Here is a 27,643-nt window from a genome sequence, read left to right as displayed (position 1 = left end):
TACGGCTTGTGGGCGCTCAAATATAGCCCCCAGCACAGTGCACCATCCACTGCACGTAACCACGCATTTGCCATTGCCTCAGAGATCAGCAACATGGTGACTTTGAGTACTGCTACCACTGTTTCCCTGTGAGTTCAGCTAGCCCCAAATTCAGTTAAGTCTTTGCTTATGAATCCCTTCGAAAGAAGAACATTTGCAGAAAAATTGCAAGTAAAATAGCTCAGAACAGAAAAGCCAGAAGTGAACATAACCCAACAAGCAAGAAAAAAGGATAGAGCCTACAAGAGAAGTTTTTCCAGTGTTTGGTTCAGGCTTGGCTAACTTGCTTTGGGTATGCCAATGCAATTTTTTGCCTTCCTTGTATACTTTTTAAAACAAGTGCGTGTGATAGTTTGTGGACACTGACAGGGTTGACAGACCTGAAACATCTGTCAGAACGGATAAAAATAAAACGAGCGAGCAAGAGTGCATATAAACAACTGTGTGAAGCTAGCCATGCTAGAGGTAAGCAACTTCTATTTATTCCACTAGCCTATATGTATTTGTGTTTGTTTGCACATTTCTGTATTCAGAGTTGTCATTATAAGACATACTATGCATACTGTATATCTACTGGAGAATGCAGACATTGTCTTTTTTCCCCACATTTGTGCTTTTTAATTATAACTGTAAGCTTTACTAAAAAATTAACTGGTAGGAGTATGATCATTTTATTTCATTGTATTGTTGAACTGGGACATGTTAAAGGTTTTCTTTCACAAAGCATCTCAACAGTGCTACTCTGTTGCAAGCCACTTGTTCCCAGAACACAACAATAAGTTCCCAGATTCAGTGCTGGAGACCACGGTGGATGCCTATCCCATGCTGGACAAAGCCAGACTTAAAACAGAACTGTCCCTGATCTACGAGCATGAGGACTTCAAGTGCTGCAGTGGAGCACCGGCTCTATGTCAGGTTCTCATGGGAAATAACCTGCAAGACACATTCAGCAAAACTGTAAGTCTTCTCAAGATCCTCATCACCACACCAATGTCAACAGCAGAATCAGAGAGATGCTTCTCCACCTTTAAAGAGGATAAAGAGTCCTTAAGAACACTATAGCACAAGATCGCCTCAATGCTCTGGCTATCGATAGAGAAAAAACTCACACGGGACATTCCAGATTTCAAAATGAGAAATTTGCCAGTCAGAAAGACAGACGAGCAAAGCTCCTATACAAGTAAGAGTTTTCCAAGAATACTCTTACTAGTCTCTCTCACTCGCTCTCTCACCCTCCCCCCCCCCCCCCCCACACCAGAATGCTTTGTTTGTTTGTGAAAATCACAAAAAAATCTTCTGGGGGAGGATGCCCCCAGACACCCCTACAGGGGTTTGGAATGCAAACGTTCAGCCCCCTTTCAAATAAAGTCCACCAGCCGCCACTGCTCCTCATATAGCCAGTGAAGATTACTTAAAAAATAAATGAAGAATCAGCCATTGTTAAGATAACCTTGTAAAGTGTTGAGAAATACCACTTACCCCCAATTAATGTTGATCCAATCCTTTTTAAGAGCTGTGGGATATCGATGTCAGGCATTAGAATGTTGTTCTCCACAATTGAATAGTCTTTTAAAATTTTAAAAAATATTTAACTTACGTGCAGATTTCTTGTAAGTTTCTTTGTTTTTATGTAACAGAAAAAATATGTATCAGAGACCAAACAGGTTATAATATACATGGAAATTTGGTTGAATAATTTGATCAATTACCTGAATTGTCGCGGAACTTCTCAACGAATTTCAACATGTTTGATGCCAAGCCCTGAATCAACCGCACTGAGCCCCTTTATAGACCAGCAATTGACTTACCATAAACAGGTGTGGCAGGAAGGAGGGGGCTTGTTTTCATTCCAAAGTAACATAGTGCTGGCGTCTCGTGATCGGGTCCAATGGGTCCAACAGTGATTCCCGTTTCTATGGTTGCCCCCGCTGTTCCATCCGCACCCGCCCTTCTCCTCATGCCATTGGTTAAAGGTCCCATGGCATTATACTTTATGGATGCCTTAATATAGATATTAGTGGGCCCAAACACAGTATTCGAAGACGCTCCCAAAATTCAGCCGTGGTGCAGAATTACAGCCACTACAAGCCAGGCATACATTGAGCTTTCCCAAAACGCGCCGTTTCGGTGTCTGTAGCTTTAATGCAAATGAGGAGGAGAGAGGCGGGTCAAGGAGGAGAGTGGGGGTGTGGCCCTGAGCAGCTTGCGGCCACGGTACCAGTACCAAGCGCTCTGTTTACAGTGTATGTATTGCAATGGCTAGGTGCACACAGCCTTTGGCCGTGTTCTGTAATTATTCTAGAACACTCCGCGTGCTCCGGCTGGAGTCATGGAGCTCTATATGTAAATAATATCATATTATGCATAGATATCTATATCATAAAATACATATTATCACGGCCAAAAGCTGTGTGCGCCTCCAGACTCACAAACGACTGCGTCGGGTTCTCCGACGTCTCTGGTTCTTCCATTTCCACATCAATCTGAAGTAGACTGAACAGCGCCATGACGGAGGAAAGGATTGTTACCCCATAAAGACTTAATAGTTCAAACTTCAACAGCAAAGGCAACAATAAGGGAACAAAGGAAGGGAACTAAGGAAGGGCATTAAGGAAGGGAACTAAGGGAGGTAACTAAGGGAGGTCAATAAGGAAGGTCATTAAGGGAGGTCCCTAAGGGAGGTCACAAAGGGGCTAAACTAAGGGAGGTAACTAAGGGAGGTCACTAAGGGAGGTAACTGGTGTCTACAGGAAGGAGCTGCTGAGGGAATGAGTCACTGGGGGGAGAGTCTGGGGTCAAAAGGAGCCGGCACCACGCCGCTTATGAGATAACAAAAAGTTAACACGCATTTCTCTCATAACGTTTTGTCATATTAAAGAGAGGCCTGATTTTCAGATATGCATGATGGATGGCTAGGGTGTAGGTCTGGGAAGAACATCAGAGAACTTCAAACTGCCGGTAGTACCCTGCCAGCCCCAAGAACCGCCTCACCTCCTTCTTGGTCCTGGGCCAAGGGGAGGCGGCGACCACCGCGGTCTTAGCGACCTGTGGCCGGACCTTCGCCCCCCCCCAGGTGGTACCCCAGATACTGGATCTCCCTCCGCCCGGTCACGCACTTCCTCGGGTTGGCCGTGAGCCCCGCCCGTCTCAGCGACAGAAGGACGGCCACCAACTGCCACACATGCTGCTCCCACGTTCCACTATAGATGACGATGTCATCAATGTAGGCAGCAGCATACGCAACGTGGGACAGTAACACCCGGTCCATCAGTCGCTGAAACGTGGCCCGAACGGAAGCACCTTGAATTGGTATAGACCGAGCGGAGTGGAGAAGGCCGTTTTCTCCCGGGCTGCTGGAGACAGCAGAATCTGCCAGTAGCCCCTCGTGCAGTCCAGAGTCGTGTAATAGGTGGCCATGCCAAGCCAGTCCACGAGCTTGTCGATCCGAGGCATTGGGTAGGCGTCAAACTTCGACACCGCGTTCACCCTACAATAGTCCACACAGAACCGGACAGACCCATCCGGCTTCCCCACAAGCACGACGGGACTGCACCAGTCACTGTGAGGCTCTTCGACCACGCCCAACTCTAACATGGTTGCTAATTCGCGCCGCACCACATCTTGTTTGTGGACGGGCAGCCTGTAGGGGCGTGTCCGACCGCGTCTCGATGTTGTGAGTAATTAACGGGGTGCGACCGGGCAGGGGCGAAAAGACATCGGCGAACCGGAGTTGCAGGTCGGCAACGTCCCGCACCTGACTCCCTGAGAGGTTCTCACCCGGACCTACCGGAGGGATGGGACCTGGGCCCGGGACTTCCGGCCCGAGCTCTTCTCTCTCCAGCAGCGTGGACGCAAACGCGACAGGGACCACATCGTTCCACCTCTTAAAGAGGTTGATATGGTAGACCTGCTTGTTTTCGCCCCTGTCCGAACGCGCTACGAGTAATCCACGTCCCTGACTCGCCGCGTGACCACGAAGGGCCCTTGTCATTTCGCGAGTAATTTGGTGCTAGAGGTGGGCAACAGTACGAGGACCTTGTCCCCCAGGGTGAGATTGCGTAATCTAGTCCATCTGTCGTACAGGCGTCTGACTCTCCAGGGCTCGGTGCAAGTGCTCAGGTGACAATACCCCTAGTGAGTGAAGCTTTGCACGCAAGTCCAAGACATACTGGATTTCGTTTTTGATGTCACTGGACCCCTCCTCCCAGTTTTCTTTAATGAGGTCCAGGACGCCCCTGGGCTTGCGCCCATAAAGTAACTCAAATGGGGAAACCCTGTGGAAGCCTTGGGCGCTTCCCGCACTGCAAACAACAGAGGGTCTAGCCATTGATGCCAATTTCGAGCAACCTCTTGTACGAACTTACGGATCATGGACTTTAACGTCCGGTTAAACCTCTCACACAAGCCGTCCTTGGCTGGGTGATAGACGCTTGTGCGAATGGCCTTGACCTTCAACAACCCGTAAAGTACCCTAATCGTGCGTGACATGAAATTGGTGCCCTGGTCAGTGAGAATCTCTTTCGGGATTCCCACCCGCGATATGACATGAGACAACGCCTGCGCAACACTCTCTGCGGAGATGTTGCGCAACGGAATTGCTTCCGGATATCGGTTTGTGTAGTCGGTCAGGACTAACACAAATGGATACCCGTGTGCGGAACGTTCTAATGGCCCGATAATGTCCATGCCAATGTGGTCGAAGGGGGCTTCCACCAGAGGAAGGGGCCGTAGGGGAGCCCTGGGGACGGCCGGGGGTTTCACCAACTGGCACTCGGGGCAGGATGCGCACCACCTCCGCCCGAATCCCCGGCCAATAAAACCAGGTCATTATCTGGTTAATTGTCGTATCGTACCCCAAATGGCCCGCCATTTGGTTATAATGCGCCTCCTGGAAAACCATTTCCCGGCAGCTCCTGGGTACCAGCAACTGGGTGATAACTTCCTCACTCTGGGTGTCACGACTCACCCGATAAAGCCTATCCCTAACCACCATAAAGTGTGGGTAAGTCAGCGCTGCGTCTGACCGGACCCGACTCCCATTAATAACTATCACCTGGACGTAGGCTGAGCTCAATGTGGCGTCACGAGACTGCTCGAGGGGGAAGTCCTCCACGGTGGGCAGGCCCGGATTAACCCCTTAGGGTGCCCCAGGGTGACTTAACATGAAGTGCCCGTGTCCGTCAGCTTTACACAAAAAAAATGAAATTCACTATGGCATAAGGCCACAGATTTACAAGAAAGTAAACAACTCACCACACATACTACATAAAAATTTAGATCCAACCAATATCCTGAAACTGACTTACACTGATGCTCAAATCGAATGCAACCCCCATCACCATACAACGTAATGATGAATATGAATATTTCCATCATAATGACCGAGAAATGCAAAACCATAAACACAATAACAACTGTTGCACACACATAAGAATAAGAACCTGTTTTTTTTTATCAGCAGTAATACATCGCCTACTGAAATGAACAGTGCAATCCCCACACCTTTTTGACAGTCACAGCAGCAGATAGCGCAACACAACCCCAGCGTCAAATGGCAGCAAAAAAGCAGATAGAAATACCTTACCTTTATAACTTCTTTCTCACTTTCCTGCTGGCAAAGTCGTTCAGCAGATCCTCAAAGTCCATTTGTTTAACCAGTTCCGATTCAATGGCCATCAGGGAGAGGGCAGACAGACGCTTCTGTCCCATGGTTGTCCTTAGTTCATTTTTAACCCTTTTTAGTTGAGAGAAGGATCTCTCGCCCTCGCAGTTAGTACTGGCAGGGTTAGAACAGCCTAATGCAACGAACACGCCGGGGTTGTCTGTATGCCATTTTTTCAGATTATTTGAAGCATCTCCTCAGGTGAACGGGTTGCCTCCTCCCGCACAAAGTTTTTGAACTGAAGTAGTTCATCGCTAATGCTGTTGTCAATCGTCTGGATATGTGGAGGAGAGCGCAGCTGCACGTTTACGCACACTATCACTGTCAATGTCCGTATCGAACAACACACCAAACAGGCCGTTTAGCTCCCTGTATGCGTCAGTGCGCTTCGCTAGACATGACAGAAACCTGGCAATGATCACAGTGTAGCATTCCACTTTGAACTGATCACTCCCGGTAAGCACTGTATCATTCTCTGTTGACTCATCTGCGAACGCTTTTCTCTTTCTCCCCCGCTGCGTCTCATGGTGATAGTTGTGCGTCACACCTTTCACTTCCCGAGCAGCATTTTCAAACATAGGAAATTTATCTCTGACTGAGGCCACAAACAAATGCAGAGATTCCAGTAGTCGTTGAGCAGTAGCTAGTAGCTAGTAGTAGCACACAGTAGATGACAAGTAACATGTTGTGCCTCTTCCTTTTTGGCCATACTTCTCTATGTGTTCTTTTAAAAACGGATCTAACTGTGCAATGAGTTCCAAAAGTCCGACGTAATTGCCATTACTTGATGAGCCAAAAAGCTCATTTTCACCCCTGAATGCCAAGCCTCTCTCAATCAAGAACTTGATGACAGCCACAATGCGTCTCAAACCTCCTTCCAATATTTCCCCTCCGCATCTTGCTGCCGCCTGAGCGACGCATCCACTGTGCCCACATTGCTCGATCTGCGCAGTAAAGCAAGCATGCTGTGCTGATGGTTTGCGCTCTTCTCCTGGTCCGAAATACGCTCAGGATGTCTCCAGTCACAGAAACCAGACGTAAAAGCATTATGCTGTGCCTGTGATGAAAGCAGTTTACAGGCAAAACAGTAGACCATACCTGCGGATGGTGAATAAATCAACCCATCTCTTGGCACTACCTCCTTGTTTGGCAGGCAACAATGCAACAATCATTTGTAAGAGCCCGCGTTTTACCTCCAAGACCAATGTCCCGCACAGATGCCGGGTATTTGGGAGCCCTGTTCTGGAAGGCAGCAGCACCTTTAGAAATAGCCATTTCGACAAGTTCCTCCGTGATGTCTCCCCATAGTCCAGGGTCTGATGAGATGGTTAAATCCTCCGGCGGCTGCCGATCGTCCGTTACATCTGCATGGACCACCTCGTCCTCCCGATCACCCTCGTCCTGACTGCCTCCTTTCACGACAGAAGCCGTGTCTGTCAGAGCTTCATTAACGTTAGCATCGTTGCTGGTTGGTTTGCGCATAAAAAAGTTTCCGATTGATGGGACATTTTGAATTGCGGCTAAGTGTCGCAATTCTCTCTTTTTTTAGCTTTCTTTTTGCGAAACCGCTTTGCTGAACCCTGTCCATTTTTGAATTTTTTGTTTACATATAATTTCGCGCCACTGCCGCTGCGTTATTGTGGACTCGTCCATGATGGGGGGAGGGGGGCCCTACACCCAAATAACAGGTTTTTTTTTTATTAATAATCCTATCAGTGGATCATTTTGTATGTGTTTTTATCTCTACTAGTATATTATGCCGATATAAAATATTTAAAATATAACAAAAATAGGTTAAGGCTTTAGTCATTGTCCTGATCATTTGGTGCGGCACCAAAATTGGCTCAATTTGGCTGGTGCCCCAGGGCACTCGCCCGACTGTATATATGGATAATCCGGCCTTGCCGGTGGGAACCTCAGGGCTGGGACCTCTGGTTGATTGATTGATTGATTTTTTTTTTTTAATAATAATTTCATTATTTTCTTGCACAAAACAATCACAGACAACATATACATACACCACAAGACAACAAACTCACAGGACAATACAAAATACAACACAGAGGGGGGTTGGGGGGTGCAGATCCATACTTCTAAATAAATTCATTTAAATGTCCAGTTTCTTAAAAGTGACATATTATGCTATTTTCACAGCAAGTAAACATAGCATTTGAGGTTCCAAAAACGTGTTTTTGAAGCTGTTTGCTTGAAATAACTTTTAGGAAAAAAAATCTCGCCTACCGCTATTCCCTCTGGTTCAGTCCCTTTCAGAATGCGCTGTTTCAGGGGGTGTAGCTTCAATGCAAATGAGGCACCCTGCTCAGTGCATTTGGACACGCCCTTCTAACAAACTGATACCATGGTTACGGAGAGAGTGCAGCGTAGCATGTGAAAGTAGCGGACATGGCAGCTTCAGTGGTTCAACCCTATATGTTCGAACCTGAATCGGATCCTGAAGAAGGAGAGGAGGCTCCTGCAGAACCCCAGACTCCGAGAATTCAGCAGGATGCTTCTGAATGGTTAGTCATAGAAAAACTTTCTATTTTTTAAGGAACTTTTCAACGTCATTGTCTGATTTTGCCGTATAAGTTTGACGCTAACTGCTGGCACTAGATATATAGAAGACATTAGGGTTACCGCGATGTGGACATTTTCACACCGAGTAATACACTTGCGTCAACACCAGTATTACCGAGTATAAACTGTAGGCCTATAAACTTTGAAACTAGGTCAACCGCCATCTTGTCCGTCAACTCTCCTCACACTCTGACAGTGACTGAATCGCTGTCTAATCAATAGGATACTACATTCACTGCCTCTTCCGTGTTCATTCAAATATTATGAATAGTCTGCGTTGGGTTCATACGCTTGTATCAGACGCTTGCGGGGGCCAGCCGTGTTTCAGTATGCATGGTAAGGTGCTTTTGGTAAATATGTCATGTTAATAGTGCAAATGAATTAATTATAAGTATCTAGTAGCCATCTTTAAAAGCTAGGCGATTATATAGTAAGCCTATTGAATTTACACTAGTTATAACTATATTCTATTTCACAAAACGTGAAATTATGTCAACCAGATGTGTTGTAATCTTGAGAATGCCTAGCGCTACTGGACATTCAACTCAGGCTAGGAAAATGTGTCCACCTGGAGCACGCACCAATCTCAGACGTGGGAGCTATTATTAGTTGCAAATACTGGTATGCCAGGTTTATTTATTTAGCATTATGCATGCATGATTTATTTGTATTTGTTTGTATAGGTGCACATGTGGAAATTGTGCCACAATGCAGTCAGAGCCGGAGAACTTATGCTGTCAGGAGGTGCCTCAGGTAACATTAGCAGCTACCTAAACCTTACCTACACTTGTTTGCAGTGCATGATTTCTGATAACATGCCACTGCAGATACTCACCTCGTGTTATCCATAATAGGTTACAAGACGGCTGGAACAGCTGGATGAAAGGCCTCCCTGCATGATGACCATCCAGGTTTAGAACCGGTTTGTCTGAATGTTTCTCGCTGCAGAACGCATGCAACATCTACAGAGCTGACTACGGTCCTTTGCGACTACGGGGGATAGAGCAGTGAGTTTTACATATAATAACCTACTTGACTGTTCATACACAATAAACTAAATAAAGTCAGCCAAAGCCACAATTTCACATCATATTTTAATATAGCCAATTTTTTCATAAGCAGATATGTACTGATACAATAAACATTTATTGAACGCAGTCATGAATATTTGTGCATCTAAATACAGTATAAGTGAAGAATTCACTGAATTCAATGAGAAAATGTGAACACAGATGTTGACATTGTAGAACCTGTTGACTAACAATGTTACATTTTCTCAGTCGTTACAGGTATTTAGCCAACAGAAATGTTGTGAGCTGGTGCTGGGGCTTCCTTGGGCAGAAGATACGGGTTGTTATCCCATCATGCGTGCTTCTTCGCAAAAAAAAAAAGAGGCGTCAACCTTATTGTGCATATATAGCTCTGTCGTTTAAATATCAAGCATAACTATAACGCAGTGGCTATTCGTACGGCGACCGTAAGAAAAGCAATTAGGCTATTCGTACGGCGCGCCGTAAAAATACTGCATTAGTCTATTTTCACGGCAGGTTATGGTTAGGGTTAGGGTAAGGGTTAGGGTTACTTAGGGTAATTATAGGGTACTATAATTAATTACTATAATTACGGTCGGCCCGGTTAGGGTTAGCGCCAAGCAGCGGTCACGTGACAAGCTCGGTCGCCGTACGAATAGCCACTGCCTAACTATAATATACAAATTATATTCACCGTGTATATATAATTGCTATTCACTTGTATACACATTCTCGCTGTACCTTTAGATACGTCCCTTCCTCTCTCTGGATGGGAGCTTCGTTGGTATTTGAATTGCCATTGTAGCCAAGAAATCTGATACTCAGGCCATGTCTATCGAATGACTTCTTTGTTATGTAGATTCCGTTAAAGGTCCCATGACATGCTATTTTATGTATTCTTTAATATAGGTATTAGTTGGCAACTAACACAGTATTCAAAGACGTTCCCGAAATTCAGCCGTGGTGCAGTTACAGCCACTCCGAGCCAGTCGCACATTGAGCTTCCCCCAAATGCGCTGTTTTGGTGTCTGTATCTATAATGCAAATGAGGAGGAGCGAGGCGGGTCAAGGAGGAGGGTGGGGGTGTGGCCCTGAGCGCTTGCAGCCACGGTACCATGCGCTCTGTTTACAGTGGATGTATCGCAATGGCGAGGCGCCACAGCCTTTAGCCGTGTTCTGTAAATATTCTAGAACACACGGGATTCCTGGAGCTCTATATCATCATATAGCCTACATAGATATCTATATCATATAAAATATATTATACAGGGGTGCAAACTCATCAGGGGTGAAAAAGGTGACAAGGACCCAAACCCCCTCGCGGATATATTATCATATATATATATTCATATCATATATAATATATATATATATTCATATATATAATTCATATCATACACATACACATACACACACACACATACATACATACATACATATATATATATATTATATATATATATATATACACATATATATATACACACAATATATACACACACATAGTGTTGGGATAGTTCACTTTCTACGTGAACTAGTTCAAAGTTCAGTTCACAAATTTTAAAATGAACTAGTTCAGTTCAGCGTTCATAATTCAAAGATTTGAACTAAGTTCACAGTTCCAAAAAATGAACTAGTTCATAGTTCTTTTTTTCAATATGTTGCTGTGAGCTATTATTTTTTTTCGGTATTTTGAACATCGAGCCCACTTCGTGATTTGTCAGGATGAAATAGAGTGGTTGAATCAAGCATCGTAGCGAAATACAGTTTCTATCGTGTTTTATTGTACATTTAGCGATTTCTGTTGGAAGACTCATTGCTCGTTGGCCGGAAGCGGAAAGGGAACTAGTTTCGTTGTAGTTCCAATTTGGTTGTAGTCTTTTCGCTCGGTTCTATCCCTACTGTTGAGTCGGAGAACCGAGCGAAAAGACTACAACCAAACGTAAACAGCCCCCATTTCCGTTTCCGGCCAACAGGCAATGATTCTAGGAGGTATTCTAGTCCGCTGAGCTATGAGCCAGAGAGCTAACGTTATGGATTGTACATATTTATAATTCGAAATTCGTCTCAGCCTTTATACCACAGGTACTCTAGGGTCTATAGCATATAAACGTGTTGCTGATTACAGTTTGATTTATTTTTCACAATTTAACAGATCTCGTTTTGAAGAATAATCACCGCGCCATCCGTTTCAATGCGAATCGGGACGGTCTATAGTTTCAACATAAAGTGTATTTATATTTTTTAATTCGTCCCAGCCTTTACACCACAGACACTATAGGGTCTATAGCATATAACCGCATTTTCTGATTGCAGTTTAATGTAACAGTAAGCTGACAACACCGCAACTGCAAATTAAACACACGGATATAACCGGCAACCGGTCAAACAAATGTTCTCATTAGCACGTCAGCCTACGTTAGAAAGCCTGACGTTTTTGAAGCGTACCAACGTCACTCCTGTCTAGTACGGCATCAAGGCAGCTACAGACCCGAAGATGACATGATTACACGGGTTGGCCAAACGAACCAGCTTGGAATAAATATTTATGACAGCTTGCGTTCGCCGATTACTTGGACGCCCCCCCCCCCCCCCCCCCCCCGAAATATTTTTATTGCAGATCTCCATGAATCACACAAATGACCTTTTTCGGAACAAAAACGGCGAATTTCGCCGAAAGGTGACAAGTTTGCATCCCTGATTATAACGGCCAAAAGCTGTGTGAGCCAATATTATGAATCTCAAACGACCGCGTTGGGTTCTCCGACGTTCCTGGTTCTTCAACGTCCTCATCAATGTGAAGTAGACTGAACCGCGACAAGGAGGAGAAAGGGATCGTTGCCGGGCAGCGCTTAGGCACCTCTGCCTCCGGCGGTGGTCCCTCAGCGGGTCTCAAGCGGGAGACATTCGCCGCCAACAATCCCCTTCTCCTCCATGTCGTGGTTCATGTTCTTGAGGGAGTCAAAGCCAAAGTTCCTTCCCCCCAATTCATTCTCAACCTTGGCTGAGATAACCCCCAATACGAGTCTCGTTGTAGAAATACCAGAGACGAGTCCGACAGAACGGTTATCCAAATAACAAGGAAGTGTACAACACTTGCGTTACAGTCCTGGAGCTCTATATCTAAATAATATCATAATACATAGAAATCTATATCATTTAATACATATTATCACGGCCAAAAGCTGTGTGCACCTCCAGACGATATTATGAATCACAAACGACTTTGTCGGGTTCTGCGACGTCTCTGGTTCTTCCACTTTCACATCAACCTGAAGTCGACTGAACCGGGCGCTGCCTGCTGCCGGCTGCCCGCTGCCGGGCGATGGTGCCTCGCGGCAACCGGCGGCATGACGCAGTTCATGTACTTCAGCGAGTCAAAGCCAAAGTTCCTTTCCCCCAATTCCTTCTCAACCATGGCTCAGATAACCCCCACAACAGTCTCGTTGTGGAAATACAAGACACGTCAAAGAACCGACAAGAAACACTTGCGTTAAAGTGTGTGCACACACACACACACACACACACATACACACACTTGGCACTCGCACGGTCGAGTCTCATTGGCGGGCCAACGTCTCTGGGCGGGCCAGGCAGAGTAAGGGGAGGAGCTGAGATTCCTGATGACGTCATGAATACAGACATTCCAAATCAGCGCGCTTGAGCCTCCGTTTTTTCAAAGGCGAGCAGAACAGCTAGTGCTCGTTTTACACCAAACGCAAGTTTTATACACTGGGGGACCATAGGCAGGCTAGGGGAACTCATATTTATGTTAGAAAACCTCATAAAGTGAGATTTTCATGTCATGGGACCTTTAACTGTCTTGCAATCTCCACGATGGTCCCTCCAACTCCCCTATGTCACCTTTGCATTAACTACCCACAATGCGAACGTTTACCTATAAAAATCTAGTTCACCCATTGTCTCACTGAATGTATCCTTGGTAGCTTTGGAGCATGTGCTTTCCCTAGCCTTTCATCGTTTTCAATGGAAAAACTCACGCCACAAACACGCACAAGTTCATGCTAATATACTAAAGAAACACACAGCAAATTATTTGTATACTTACATGTCCTTCGTCTGCAGGTATTCCACGCAAAGTTGGAAGGGACCCCACGTTCAGATAAAGTTTCACAGCTAATCCTTCCTTGTACTGACCGAAGTTGGAGAAACAGTCAGTCGTAAAGTGGTTAGCGCAGACCAACAGGTTTTTGCCAACTGTAGCCGGGACTTCGCCTTCAAAAATGAAATCAATCCACGTCGCTCTTCCTCTGGGACACGATGGAGGGATTTGTGGACGTCCATACAGCCAATAACAGAACACCTCTTGTGAATCCTCGACATGATGAATTCCAATCGTGAAACACAAGGCCGTGTCCTATTTATACTCTGATTGAAGGGGGTGGGGTCATATTCAAATGAGCGCCCCATCCTAGGTAGGAACGGGCGCTGAAACGGACTCGCTCGTTTGGTAGCTTGAGGCGGGCTGCTTCCAGAAATGCGTATCTTACTCAAAAAATCAAGTACAGACTTTTTCAAAGTTTCTATACGTGTGGGAGCACCATATACCCACAACAACACCCCAAATCCCAAGAAAAGTGCTGTTTTCATAATATGTCCCCTTTAAGTTCATACTGTTAAGTATTTTAAGAAGCTGCATTACCCTCACATAGCCACTAGGAAGCAGGACCGAACATATAAGCTGTAAATACTATACATAGCCACAAGGGGAGCAGGACCTTACTGAAGGCTGCAATAACAGCTCCATCCACAGAGGGCAGCACCACAGCAACATGCATACTTTACCAAATAAAGTGAGTTAAAAGCAACCCGGGATTGTACTATTTTCTTCCAAGAATGCTGCAATAATACTTATAAATTTCCAGGGTTCTTCTTTACCACAGTCATGGTCATTGAGAGCTGATGCTGCTCGCTCCATTCACAGGAGGTCTAAAAAGTCCTTCAGCCAATTGTCAATGCTGAAGCAATTGGGTTTACGTATCTTCCAATTTATCAAAATAATTCGCTTCGCTGACAGGAAAGCCAAGGCTATGATGCGTTGGGTGACTGTTGATTCAATGTTTTCGACTCTACTGCCTAGATGGCAGGTTAATGGGCAGAGTGGTATTCTCACATTCAAGAAAGAAGACAAATTAAAAATAACACATTTCCAAAAACATTGTACTGCGGGGCACTGCCACAATTGATGCATCAATGTTCCTGCCTCTCCGCAACCATGCCAACACAAATGAGAGAGGGAATTGTCCATTTTCTTTAATCTGCTTGGTGTTATATAAGCCCTGTGTCAAATTTTTAATTGAAGAATTTTATATTTTACACATTTGGATAGGGTTATAGTGTTTTTTGTTACAGTATCCCACTGTGCATTACTCAAGGATATGCCCAAGTCCTGCTCCCATTTGTGTTGAATAGAGGATAGGTTATCAACGGATGCAGTGGTCAACAACTCATTCAACCTTGACACTGTTCTCTTTTCTGATGCAATCTCCCTAAATTTTATATCCAAGTCTTTATTCTGGATCTCTACTGTGGGTTTTTTTTAAATAAGTAACCCCAAAATAGATTTTAATTGTAAATACGCAAAAAAGTCGACATCTTTTAAAACATATTGTGTTTTTAAGACATTAAAGGGTACCATATATCCATCCTTCACTATCTGACCCACTTGGTTTATTCCTCTTTGTTGCCACGATTTGTTTGTTAATGTTTTACCACCAGCTTTTAATTTTTCGGTGTGTTTTGGGCCATTTAAATCAAAAATATCCTCAATGGGAGTCTTAATGTTGATTCCTAGATATCTCATACCTTGTGGCTTCCATTGAATGGGGGCTGAACCCAGATGTGAAGGAAAGGTCATAGTATTTAAACGGATGGCTTCACTCTTATTAAAATTCACCTTATACCCTGAAAACTTCCCAAATAGCTCAATTAATTTCATCACTTGCGGGATTGACTGATGTGGTTGTGATAATGTTAATAACAAATCATCCGCAAATAGATTAGCTTTAAAATCATGACCCCAAATCTGGATACCAGTGATTTTCCTCTCAGCTCGGATAGCACATACTTACGGTGGCCGAGAAGGGCAAAACACAAAAACAAACTCGGGAACATTTTTACATTTTGTAAAGGCACCCAGTGCAACTTTCGAGGCTTAAAAATAAACATTCAATTTCTAGTCTTTTTTACACGTAGTAAGTTTCAATAACTCCATACCATTACATACCGACATTCAAGCAGCAAAGATGAGACGTCGTTGTGTGGTGAGAACTGATAGAAAATCGATAACAACAATGCCGCCATTTTCTTTATTTTTTGTAACCTACAATAAATAAAGCAGGCTTCCAGTCAATGGAAAAATGGCTTCTCCCCACCGGCGATTGTTGTTGTTTACGATTTTCTATCAGTTCTCACCACACAACGACGTCTCATCTTTGCTCCTTGAATGTCGATATGTAATGGTATGGAGTTATTGAAACTTACTACGTGTAAAAAAGACTACAAATTGAATGTTTATTTTTCATTGAATGTTTACATAAAGTTGCACTGGGTGCCTTTAACAAGTTTCGAAACACTTTTACAAGTTTTTTACGAAAATTACATTTTAGAAAAAACTTTTGCAAGTTCCGGAACAAAATAACATCTTAGAAAACATTTTTGCAAGTTCAAAAAAACATTTTTGCAAGTTCAAAAAAACATTTTTGCAAGTTCATTTTTCTTACGGAAAGGGAATGTCCAAGCTCCGATGTTGACCCGGAAGTGATAACGAAAGCGCTCGAATTCAAGTTCATTCATAGCGATTCAAGATGGACAGCGGTAGAGCAGCGTTTTGTCCGTTCTGTGGCCAACACATGAGACGATTAACACGGTTTTGTTTTTCGTGCGGCAGGTCTTTAGAGTGTTTAAATCGCGCTGACCAGACGGAAGGACTAGATGTGCTGCAGCAGTGCACACTCTATTTTCATGAGGGACACTCATACGCTGCGATCGTAAAAGTAAAAGTACAATTTATTTATAAGGCACATTTAAAAACAGTTTTCACTGGCCAAAGTGCCGTACATGATGCAAAGAGGCATATAAAGGAACACATACCACATACATAGACATAGATAAAAACATATAAAATAAACGAGATATCACAAAAGGGGAGGAAACGCCAGGGAGAAAAGGTGTGATCGTGGACATGATGTCGTGTTTACATGATGTACAGATCAGTTTGAGGTCTCTGAAAGGCAAACTTAATGACGCCGGGTTATACCGCAGAAGGAATTTCTCCTCTAGAGACGCAGTAATTAGGACAATACGTCTGGAACTTCGCGGACCTGGACGGCTGTTTGGCTACCGCACGATGTGGCAGGTACTCAAACAAAAGTACAAGTTGCAAGTGAGGAGGGATCTTGTAATGACTTTGCTCCGGGAGCTCAATCCTCAAGGGTGCGAGAGGAGAACACGCAGAAGGTTCGTAAGGAGAACCTACCACTCCATGGGACCCAACTATGTATGGCACGCGGATGGCTATGATAAACTCAAGCCATTCGGTTTGGCTCTTTCCGGGTGCATCGATGGGTTTTCACGCAAAGTACTGTGGCTTGTTTGTGGACCAACGAATAATGACCCAACAGTGATCGCTCACTATTACGGGACCATGGCCGCAATTCAGTGTACCCTACGCCACCACCACAATGACTACTACTCTGGAGCGTCCAGCCACATGTATGGGTCATCCACAAGTAACCAGAGGATTGAGTCCTGGTGGTCCATATTCAGAAAGGGAAGGTACGTGGCCCTCGTTAAGTCATTCGATTATGGGTAACCTTCATTCATTCAAATATACGTTATAATTTTAAGCATATGCATATTATTTTATCGATTTCTATAGGTCTCAGTTCTGGATGGAGTTATTTGCGGACCTTAGAGATGCCGGACACTTTAACGGGAGTCAAGAGCATCAGCGTCTACTGCGATATTGCTTCGGTGAGGTCATTCAGAGGGACTTGGATGAGTGTGTGAGACTGTGGAACAGTCACAGGATTCGTCCCTCCAGAACAGCATCATGTCCAGGAGGATTGCCTAATGAGCTCTACTACTTGCCACACAGGTAATACTTGATGGAACTGAAAATATTGCCATTTTGTTGGTGTAAGAAACATGAACTGAAGTTTAGCATTATTCTGTGTCAGTAGCTCATTTAACTTGAATGTGTTCAGTGTCTCACACTTGAACAATTAGCATTTGAACAACCCCCCCGCTATGCCCCTTTGTCCTCTGTCGTCACCTCCCTCCCCCCCAATACCCCCTATAGTGTTGTCACCACTGACTGCATTCTCCGGTCCGTTCTTCAACTTTGGTGTACTCATTTAGATTCCATCAGATGGTATTTGTCTCCCTTTGATCTAAACATTTAATAAATGTAATATTCTGTTTAACACAGGTTTGGCTCCAGAGACTGTGGATTTAAAATTTAAGAAACTGAACTGGATGCCTTTCCTGAGGCTCAGCTGACAAGAGCTCCATGTGGGGACCCAAACATGCAGGAGTACTTAGACTTAGCCATGGAGCAAAATAATTTACAGAAGCCAGATCACTGGCAGTCTTCAACTGAACTGTATCTTAGACTAAAATAAATTGCTCAGCTCTGAATTGATTACAGGTTTATTGTAAATGTACACAAAGTGTCTGAATTTGACACCCAGTTTCAATTTTCCAAAGTGGCAATTAAACAAATAAGAATGCTAATCGTTTTAGATCCATTATTTTTCATGTTAACTGAAAAAAAAACACATTAAACTAGTCTGGGATCTAGGGTTAGGTTGTGAAGTCAAAAACAGCCAACTCCTGGACTATTTTGCATTCCAAAGTCCATTTGTGTCTTAAACACTCCGTAAGAATCTAGGAGTGGTAGTTTTAAGACATTTCCACAAGTGTTTGCCATTGGAAATGGCGAGTTATCTAGGAACTCTAATTGTGGAAGTGGGTCTAAGCCAGCTGGGGGAAGGGATCTCAGTCCAGTTGAAAACATCAACACGTCCTCCACAGACACAGCAGCCTCTCCTTCTGCCAAGAAATAAATGTTCAGACACACCATGGTATGTGGTTTTTCAAGTAGTTACAAAAAGCCTTACAAACCTTCACAATCCAGAAGATAGTCTGCCCAGTAGGCCAATGTTTGGTTTTCTTTCAGTCTTCTGTTACTTCCTGAAGGACTGAGATCAGGTTTGAAGACCCTCTCAAGGTCTAAGCCAGGGAGTTTCTTGTCGACGTGGCACAGGACAGGGGTCAGCAAAGCAGGGTGTTGCTTCAGTGCACCAAGAAACTCAAGGGCTGACAGACCATCTTTGAATCTGCAAAGTGAACACCAACACTGTTTCAATGCTGTGTAGTGCCTACTGCATTTAAATTATCTAAAGAAAACTTAAGGGTTCTCTCCCCGACAATTACAATCCACCTAAACAAATGTACATCTGGTGAAAATAGTTGTGTGTAAACCAATTACTTTGATTTGCACATGTCAAGGTGTTACAAACTGCTAAATATCACATGGAGGAATGCCACAGAGGACAGGGTATAACAGATACACATGCCATGAGACACTTCAAACAAACATTTCATACATAAAACTGATCTGATCTTACCTGTCAATTACAGAGGAATTGCGGTCAATGACATGCCAATGGAGGTAGTCTGCCACAATCTCTTTTTTTTGTTCGACAGCAGCCACATGTCTAAGACAGCCAGCTGTCTGCAACATTGTGCTGTGTCTTAAAATACTGTCTCGCAGATCATCCAATGACGCAGCATTCTCAATCTGAAAGACATAAAGAGGCATAACCACCACAGTAGATAACTGGATATACTATCTTTTCCCATTTTTTTCAGTGACAGAAACAGCATGCTGTAACCCTTACCTTACCCTATCAAAAACTACATTACATATACTACAATACATTCTGTATGCTTATCCTGTAACGGAAGTAAACATGGTCTTAAAACACTTAGACTTATGCTATTCTCACCTCTCGTAAAGCTTTCCCTATCTCATCATCAGTTATTAAATTAACTGATGGTTTGAATGAGGGCTGGCCCGCAAGATACTGAACAAGACCCTCTGACAGGAAATGGGGTCCTGGACCTCCATGTACTATTGAGACTGCGACCATCTTTCCTGCCAGGAAGTACTCATCCTCCCTAACGGCTGTGAATGAATTCATATTGCAAAATGAAAACATGAAATGCATTATATTCTTTAAGACAGAGGAAAAATGTAAATGTTTGATGATCATTAACCAACCATTAGCACAGCACACTAATAACCCTATGCATACCATTCGCATCGAAGACCAAGAACTTATGACCTTCTGGACCATCAAAAATAGGCCGGTCTTTCAGGAGTTTCATGAGAAGGGTCAAAAACTCCCTTCTAGGTCCACCGGTGTCAATGCCCTCCTCAAAAACTCCAGCATCATCTGTGAACCTGACCAGCATGTCACAGGCTTCTGAGTACGTTGAACGCTTGAATCCTCTGACAGCTCCGTCCCAAATATTGGACCTCGAAATGTTGAACCTGCTGACCTTCTTGTGGTCGATCAGAAGCGACAGGTTTGCTATAATCAATGGAAGTGTAGTGCCTATCTCCTCCCTGTAATGACCAAAAGTGATTTAATTAATCAATATCAAATACAGTGCACACTTTTACAACAATTATTTAAATACCAGCAATATTGTACAATGGAAAAACTGGAATGCCACTCAAAAAGCTAATTTTACACTGCTGTGTCTTGGAAATTCTCCACACTGACTACTGCAACCAGCTCCTCATCTTCAACACCTGGTGAATACAGGTCTGTGTATTTTCTGTTGGGAAATTACAATAACATGTTTAAAATCTTACCAACACAACATTTCTTCCCCATGAATTAAATTGAAAGTATGCGAGTCACTATCATCTTTTTGTTTTACCTGTAGCAAGTCTCGTCTGACTGAGTTGGATCCATGTCCTCAGCATCTGATATGACCACAGTCGGAACCATTCCCGAAGGTCCTGGTTCATCTCTAAAACATGATAAAAAAAAGAAGTACTAAAATTATTACTGGACTGCAAAAACCTGCTACGTGTGGGGAGGACGGCTGAAAAGATCATTGGAGTCGCTCTCCCCTGCGTCTCAGACGTCTACACCACAAGCTGCATCCGCAAGGCAACCAGAATCGTGGAAGACCCCACCCACCCCTCACAAACATTTCTCAACTCTGATCTGGCAGAAGGTACCGTAACATACGGTCTGTCACTACCAGACTACAACAGCTTCTTCCCCCAGGACATACGACTCAGGGACTGATCTGATCACCTCTGTTGTATAGTGTCCTGCTTCACTGTTTTTGTATATTGTTGATACACTATTGCACCTCATGTAAGTAATAATACAGTCACTTAAGTATTTGCACTGAAAACTTCTTGGGAAACGTTATTTCACTGTACTGTGTATGTAATGACAAACCCTCTTGAATCTTGAATCACATGAATGAATATTGTTCTTCAGGCCTACAATAGTCATCTAAGAATGTGAATGAATACAATACAGGCAAGATTCTGATTGGTTGATAACCACAAGAAAATTTAAAAAATTTGACTGACAAAGACTAGATGCCAAAATGTACCAACCTTTCATCTCTAGGTTTAGGTCTGGGTACTTTGGTTTTGGGGTTCAAAAACCTGAGGGGACAGGCACACATTTATCAACAATTTGTAATAACTTCCATAACTGTTCCCTTACCACATAAATTGTGTGTGTGTATCAGTGGCGGCTGGTGGTTTTTAAAGTGAGGGAGGAAGGACTGCGCGCTTGGTTGCCATTGGCCTGCTTGCACTGTTGGTGTATGGTGGCATAAGAATGTGAGACTCAAGTTGTTTCAAGGTGTTTTGGTGAACTACAAAATAGCAGGGAGGGAGTTATGTGAATACAATTTATACAAAGCCACCAGTGGCATCACTGTAATTTGAGAAGGAAAGGATGCAAAGCATATTAGTCAAATCAGGCCTACTATTGATTTGTAAAAGTAAATAAAAAAATCTGGGCCTATCATTGGGCCTAGATCTCGACGGGTGTCAAGATCACGTTGGTGCTCACCAACGTGATCTTGACACTTGTCGTGGCGTTTGGTTGCCCTATCAAGATTTTCCACATCAGTGAAACCATGAACAGCCCACGTTGGAGATTTGCTATTATTCATAAGCAAACAGGGCCAGCAATAAAGTCGATTGCTTGTAATGCTACCAGTAAGCCATGCGTACCTAGCAAACCATGTAGCCCTCACAACAATGACGTTGCCATTACTTCTGGTCACCTTGATTTTGGGAAGTGGTCTACCTCTTTCTTTGGTCGCTAACTTAGCACTGTAACTCAATGAATGGAATGCTTTTTTTAATAAGACGTTAACAATGTCCTCCGTTTCCAATGTTTCCATTGTACATTTAGGATCTCGCTATCGCAGATTTCACTTGCTCTGCGTCTCTGACTGAGCACCGCGGCAATGCATGCAGACCGGGTTTGTTATCGACAGCGTTGCCAGATTGGGCAGATTTCCCGCCGAATGATAATTTTTCCAGCCTAACATGGTTAAAAGTAGCCCAATTGGGTGGGAAATCTGACCAATCTGGCAACGCTGCTCAACATCCAGGGATCCTGCTTATTGGTTCATAAGGCAGACGGATAGATTTTTGCGCGAATCAGACCCCTTAAGGTCCCACCCACTCAGAGGAGGACTTTCCTCCTCTCTCCCATTGAAACCCATGTTATCCACCGGCCGCCAGTACTTTCGGGGAAATGAATGGGAGTCAACGGAGGGCGACGGAGGACCTTCCTCCCTGAAGTAATTGTCAATAAGCGATAGGGGGTGCTAATGTCCCTTTACCCAGGGAAACGAACATTATATATTCAAAGGCAATAAAGTAGTCATATTTAAGGGCATTAATTCATTACAATAGTCTGGGCATCTACATTTTTTATTCTCAACAATGTTAGGGAGGATCTTCCTCCCTCTCCTCAATGGAGAAGCCTCCACTGGTGTGTATGTATGTGTACGCTATATACAGTATAAATATCAATGGTGAAAGGTTGTCAGTATTGTCATAGATAAATCAATAAACACATTTGTATGTAATTAAGTAAAATAAATAATTATGATGTACCACTGTGTCAGCTCGATTAAATTCGACTGTGCTCCTTGATGGGATGTCAATTTCAGAATCCGACTGAAGTATCATCCGCTACTGTAAAAACACAAGACAGATCATGTAGATACTGTAGATTATCAGTAGAGTATCCAAAATATGTGAAAAAATATTGAATCATGATATGAGATCCACTAACCTCCTTTAAAATCAGTTTCAAGGCAAATGAAGAGGGTGATCCTGCCATATGGCCTTCCAAGCTCCTTTTTACTCGGCCAATTTGAATGGCCTTTCGGATCCAGGCAGATGGACCACCTCTGACCGGTCCGGATACAAAAGGATGTACTTTCCGTCTTGCACGTCCTTATTAAAATTTGTCATCTTCTGGACAGCTTGTTTGAGCAATTCTGGTGCTGCTATCTCTGGGTCAACAAATACTGGAAGCATTTTCCCTCTTAGAGGTTTTACCTCCGTTCCAATCCACACCATCAATCCAATGTTTATCTAATAAAAATGACAAAGATAAGATACATTTCATGTATTAAACATATGGAAAAACAAAAGACTACCGGTACATAATACACAGAATGTAGTGTCCCTCCATGGTCAAATTTGTGCCACCAGTTTCATAATGAGCCGAACATGTCCATAAGCTTGAAGCTCTCAAAACTTTTGCCCAATTGCTTCGGCAAAGCATCTCGCCCTGCATGAGAGCTTCTGTTATTATGTCTAGAGCGCTATATGCCCTAAAATCTACGTAAAGATACCCACTTCAATATATATTACTTTTTTCTTTTAACTTAAGTCTGTACAATAAATCTAGCGTGACACAGATCGATTTACGAGTCATCTCGAGTCAGACAGTCGAGGTTTCTCCAGGTTTGATCATCCCAAATGAAGGACTTTTTAGACCACTTCAATGAAAATTAAGACCTACATCGCAACCATTATGTGGCCGTAAAACATCAGTGTATATAATTATCATGTTGCATAGAGAGGAAAAGAAGAGGGAGGATGAGAATGAGAGGGGTAGGAAGAGTGAGAGGTAGGGGTAGAGCTGGTAGAGGTGTTCTGCTGTGCATATGTTGCACTGACTTGTTTGGTGAAAAATACAAAATTAATGTTTCAACAGCATGTGTGTCTGCAAATATTTCTATGCATGTGAAGAATCTTAAGAATTTGTTAACACTTCATTTCATACACTTATACACCACATCCCTTGTTTCAGTATAACCTAATTCCCACATTTACTCCTTGGAGTTTAACGTCATTCATTCCTTCATTCAAACAGTCAGTACAGTCATACAGTATCATAGGGGTGAACTAGGCAGCTACCAAACTGCACACGATGGCAGACAATGCTAATATTTGAATGATGTAGGCCGAAAACTCCAAGGAATGAGACGCTCTGACGTTACGGAACCCCTCGTGCTGCATATCATTTTTACTTTTATCGTATTCCGCCCCATTTTCACCTTGCGTTGCAGTGCGGTTGACTATAAAAAAAAAGCCCAGTAGGACATTTAAGGAACATGACATAAGATTTTTTTAAGACTTAAGACCCCGCGGCTTAGCTAAAACAGTCAGTAACATACCTGGACCGGTTTCCTTTCTGTAGTCTTCTTGTAGCTATGTTTCCCTCTCGACCCGTAATTAAACCCCTCGCGTTCTTTAGTCTTCGCGCTTCTGTAGTCGACAAATTGTTTGAATGATGGGCAAGGTTTTCCTGCTGAAATGTACAACACAGAAAGTTAGCGGCCACTAACCTAACCAATAGCGATATTCACTTTCATTCACATACTAGCAAGCGTTATGCTGCACTTACTTTGCTTTGCATTATCCGGCTGTGCAGAGGTTGCCGGTTTGTTTGGTCCTTCCGTCAGAAACTCGAGGGACCGGCCACACGAGAAACAAAACCGTGATAGTTGGCTGATGTGCTTACCACAAAACGGACAAAACACGACTCTGTCGCCGTCGCCGTCCATCTTCAATGGGTGAAAACTAGAATTTGCGCGCTTTCCTTGTCATTTCCGGCTCAACCTCTGAGCTTGGGCATTCCCTTTCCGTAAGAAAAATTAACTTGCAAAAATGTTTTTTTGAACTTGCAAAAAAAAAAAATTGAACTTGCAAAAATGTTTTCTAAGATGTTATTTTGTTCCGGAACTTGCATACGTTTTTTCTAAAATGTAATTTTCGTAAAAAAAAGTGTTTCGAAACTTGTTAAAGTGTTTTACAAAATGTAAAAATGTTCCCGAGTTTGTTTTTGTGTTTTGCCCTTCTCGGCCACCGTACATACTAGAGGTTCTAAGGGCAAAATGAAGAGAGATGGTGAGACAGGACAACCCTGCCGGGTAGATCTTAGAAGTTGGAAAGGTTCGGATACAGTTCAACTGGTCCAAAACCAAATTTTGACATAACATGAAACAAATAATGCCACTCTACCCTGTCAAAGGCTTTCTCAGCATCCAGCGATATGGCTATTGCTGGATGCTGTAGAGCAGGGGTACTCAAGTAGAAATGATGAGGGGCCACAATTTTTTTTTTCAGTGACTCAAGGGGCCGGTCGGTATACGTGTGACTGAGGCCGTTATATGCTCTGTTTTAGACGTTACGCGTAAGCACGTAAGATACATAACCCCCCCTTGCGCGGTAAAATATCCCCCCTTACGTGCTTAAGTGCGTCGCCCAAAATTCCTGACTATGCGACTAAAACACTACGGCCCTACGCAGCTCGCAAAGACTGTGATTGGCCAGCTAACCACATCCTTTCAGGAGTCTCACATTTCCGGTTTTACAGCATAATAGCGCCATTTTTAAAAGGCCGTGACAGAAGCAAATGAAGAATTTTGAAGAAGGAGAAGAAGAAAACACAAGAACGAATTATGATAATTATAAATATAAACAAGCCAGCGTTTTCCACTTCCACGCCCACAGATTCGTTCGTTGCTCCCCCTACTGTTCTGGCGGAGAATCCCCTTGCAACACGCGCAATCCTTAAGGAACCTTAAAGGAACCGTGAATCAAAACTTGTCTAAAACAAGGTCCTTGTGTAAATTACGTGCTTACGTCTCTGCGTCTAAAACGACCCTAAATCGGCCTTGACTGCTGCTGAGATGGACTGTCTGCCTCGAGTTTGGGAGGGCTGGAGCGGTCTGTGGGCTGGAGTGCTATCTGTTTATCGTTGCAACCCCCAGCCTCGTAGTGAGATCGCGGCGCGCGGTTTCAAAATAAGAGCGCACAGCACGATTTTTTTTTTTTTTTTTTTTAATAATTAAAAAAACTTTTCAAAACAGCTCGAGGGCCATTAATAGACACCCCGCGGGCCACAAAAGGCCCGCGGGCCGCTACTTGAGTATGACTGCTGTAGAGTGCTGGCTGTCGCCATTACCTGGAAGAGTCTTCTCATATTATCGGAAGCAAATCGACCTTTAATAAATCCTGCTTGATCAAGATGGATCAATGAGGAAATGGCGGTCTCCATGCACATAGCAAGAATTTTAGCACACATCTTATAATCGTTATTCAACATACTTATAGGGCGGAAGTTTGTCATTTGCGAATGATCGTTACCAGGCTTAAGCAACAGCGAGATAGTGGCTTGGGGCATAGTCAGTGGCATGGAGTGATTAGTTAATATATCGTTCAATAGTAAAGAAGTGGAGATAAATTATTTTGGAGGCATTTATAGAGTTCTATGGTAAAGCCATCGTTGCCTGGTGCTTTCCCAGTTGGGAAAGCTTTCAAAGCTGCGAGTATTTCCCTTTCTGTGACAGGTGCCTCTAAACTTTCTCTCTCCTCTTCTTTTAAAGTTGGTAAGGAGATGTCCTGAAAAAAAGCTTCCATCTCGTTCTCGTTTATTGGACCTTCTGACTGATAAAGTTTTGAATAATATTCTCTGAAAGCTGTATTAATTTGTGTTTGCTCGTAGAGGACTTCACCAGTGCTTTTACATATATGTGAAATTGTCTGTCGATTTTGCAGTTGTTTTAACCTTAAGGCTAGCATTTTGCCTGCTTTGTCACCACTTTCAAAATGTTATGACGAAGTCTAAACAGTGCAAATGCCGTCTCTTCATGTATGATTGTAGTTCTGCTTTACAGATCAGCATTTCATGTTTTAATCTTATATTCATAGGATCCCGCATATGCTGTGATTCTAATGTCTTAAGCTCTGAAGTCAAACTATTTTTCTTCATTACCATTTTTTTCTTTTTGGCTGTAGTGTGGGGAAAAACGATCTGTCTAGTTACTGGACCAGATGAAATGAGACGGAGAGGTAATAAAGTCTGTCGGCACGAGGACCTTGGATTTATTAAGTAAAGTGGCAACGGTTATACAGAGTCATAAAGCGTGAGAAATCGAATATGTCTAAGTCCCTAATCAGCGCTGATGGTTCGTCCGGAGCTTCGCCTCCGTGGAAGGTCTGCTTCAGAAGAAGAGGAGCAGAGTCCCTGTGTGGTACAGTTTTTGTGCTGTATCCTCCTCTCGATGAGGTGTGTGCGTTTGAGGTGTGTGTGGTTCTGTGTGTTTTGCTTGGTCTTGGCTCCCAGGCCCTGAGAGAGCTTCGTAACGGGGGAGAGTTCCTCGTGTCTCCGGTGTGATAAATTAAAACGGGGAGTGCCCCCCTGAAATGTCTCGTGTGTGATAATTTAATGTGGCTCTCAGGCCCCTGGTGTGGGCAGGGGTATCTTTTGGTTCCTCCTAACGGGGAAGAGCTCTCAAAATGTCTCCTGTGTGATAAATTAATGTGGCTCTCCCGTTCTTGAGAATGACTGGTGCATTGTCTGAGTGTCCACCATCTGCCTGCCTGGGAGATGGGGCCTTCAGCTCCGGCCTTGACCTGACTATATTATCATGTTTGTGTTCGTTGGGTTAGAGCAAGAGTTGACTATATTGTAATGTGTCCATGTGATGTGCTCATCAGGCTAGGGTAGGAGTTAGCTATATTTATAATGTACATGTGATGTACTCAGCAGGTTATTTTTCCCAACAGTAGCGTAGCTAATAATCCATCCTCTACAGGTAACCTTAAATGCTTCCCATACTATTTGTATTGAGGGCACTGAAGTTAGATTGATCTTAATAAACTCTTTTGTTTTCTCTTTTAATATGGACACAAACTCTTCATCCTTGAGTAAAGAGTTGTTAA

The 27,643-nt window shown here is 43.5% G+C and overlaps 2 long non-coding RNA genes and 1 pseudogene across 2 annotated transcripts; 2 read left to right on the top strand and 1 right to left on the bottom strand.

The window, feature by feature from the left end:
* The first annotated feature begins 6,900 nt into the window (after window positions 1-6,900).
* LOC130375760 (uncharacterized) lies at window positions 6,901-9,212 on the top strand. Its single transcript, XR_008893909.1, has 3 exons — window positions 6,901-8,220; window positions 8,962-9,031; window positions 9,133-9,212. It is a non-coding gene; the product is annotated as an uncharacterized LOC130375760 (long non-coding RNA).
* A 3,246-nt stretch (window positions 9,213-12,458) lies between these two features.
* LOC130375768 (uncharacterized) lies at window positions 12,459-22,758 on the top strand. The gene is made up of 3 exons (XR_008893911.1): window positions 12,459-17,106; window positions 17,210-17,428; window positions 17,762-22,758. It is a non-coding gene; the product is annotated as an uncharacterized LOC130375768 (long non-coding RNA).
* On the bottom strand, window positions 18,423-25,702 carry LOC130375752 (G2/M phase-specific E3 ubiquitin-protein ligase-like; annotated as a pseudogene).
* Window positions 25,703-27,643: the final 1,941 nt, after the last annotated feature.

This window comes from Gadus chalcogrammus, chromosome 2 (genome assembly GCF_026213295.1).
Source record: "Gadus chalcogrammus isolate NIFS_2021 chromosome 2, NIFS_Gcha_1.0, whole genome shotgun sequence".
Taxonomy (NCBI): Eukaryota; Metazoa; Chordata; class Actinopteri; order Gadiformes; family Gadidae; genus Gadus; species Gadus chalcogrammus.
This window is presented reverse-complemented; position numbering and strand designations above follow the sequence as displayed.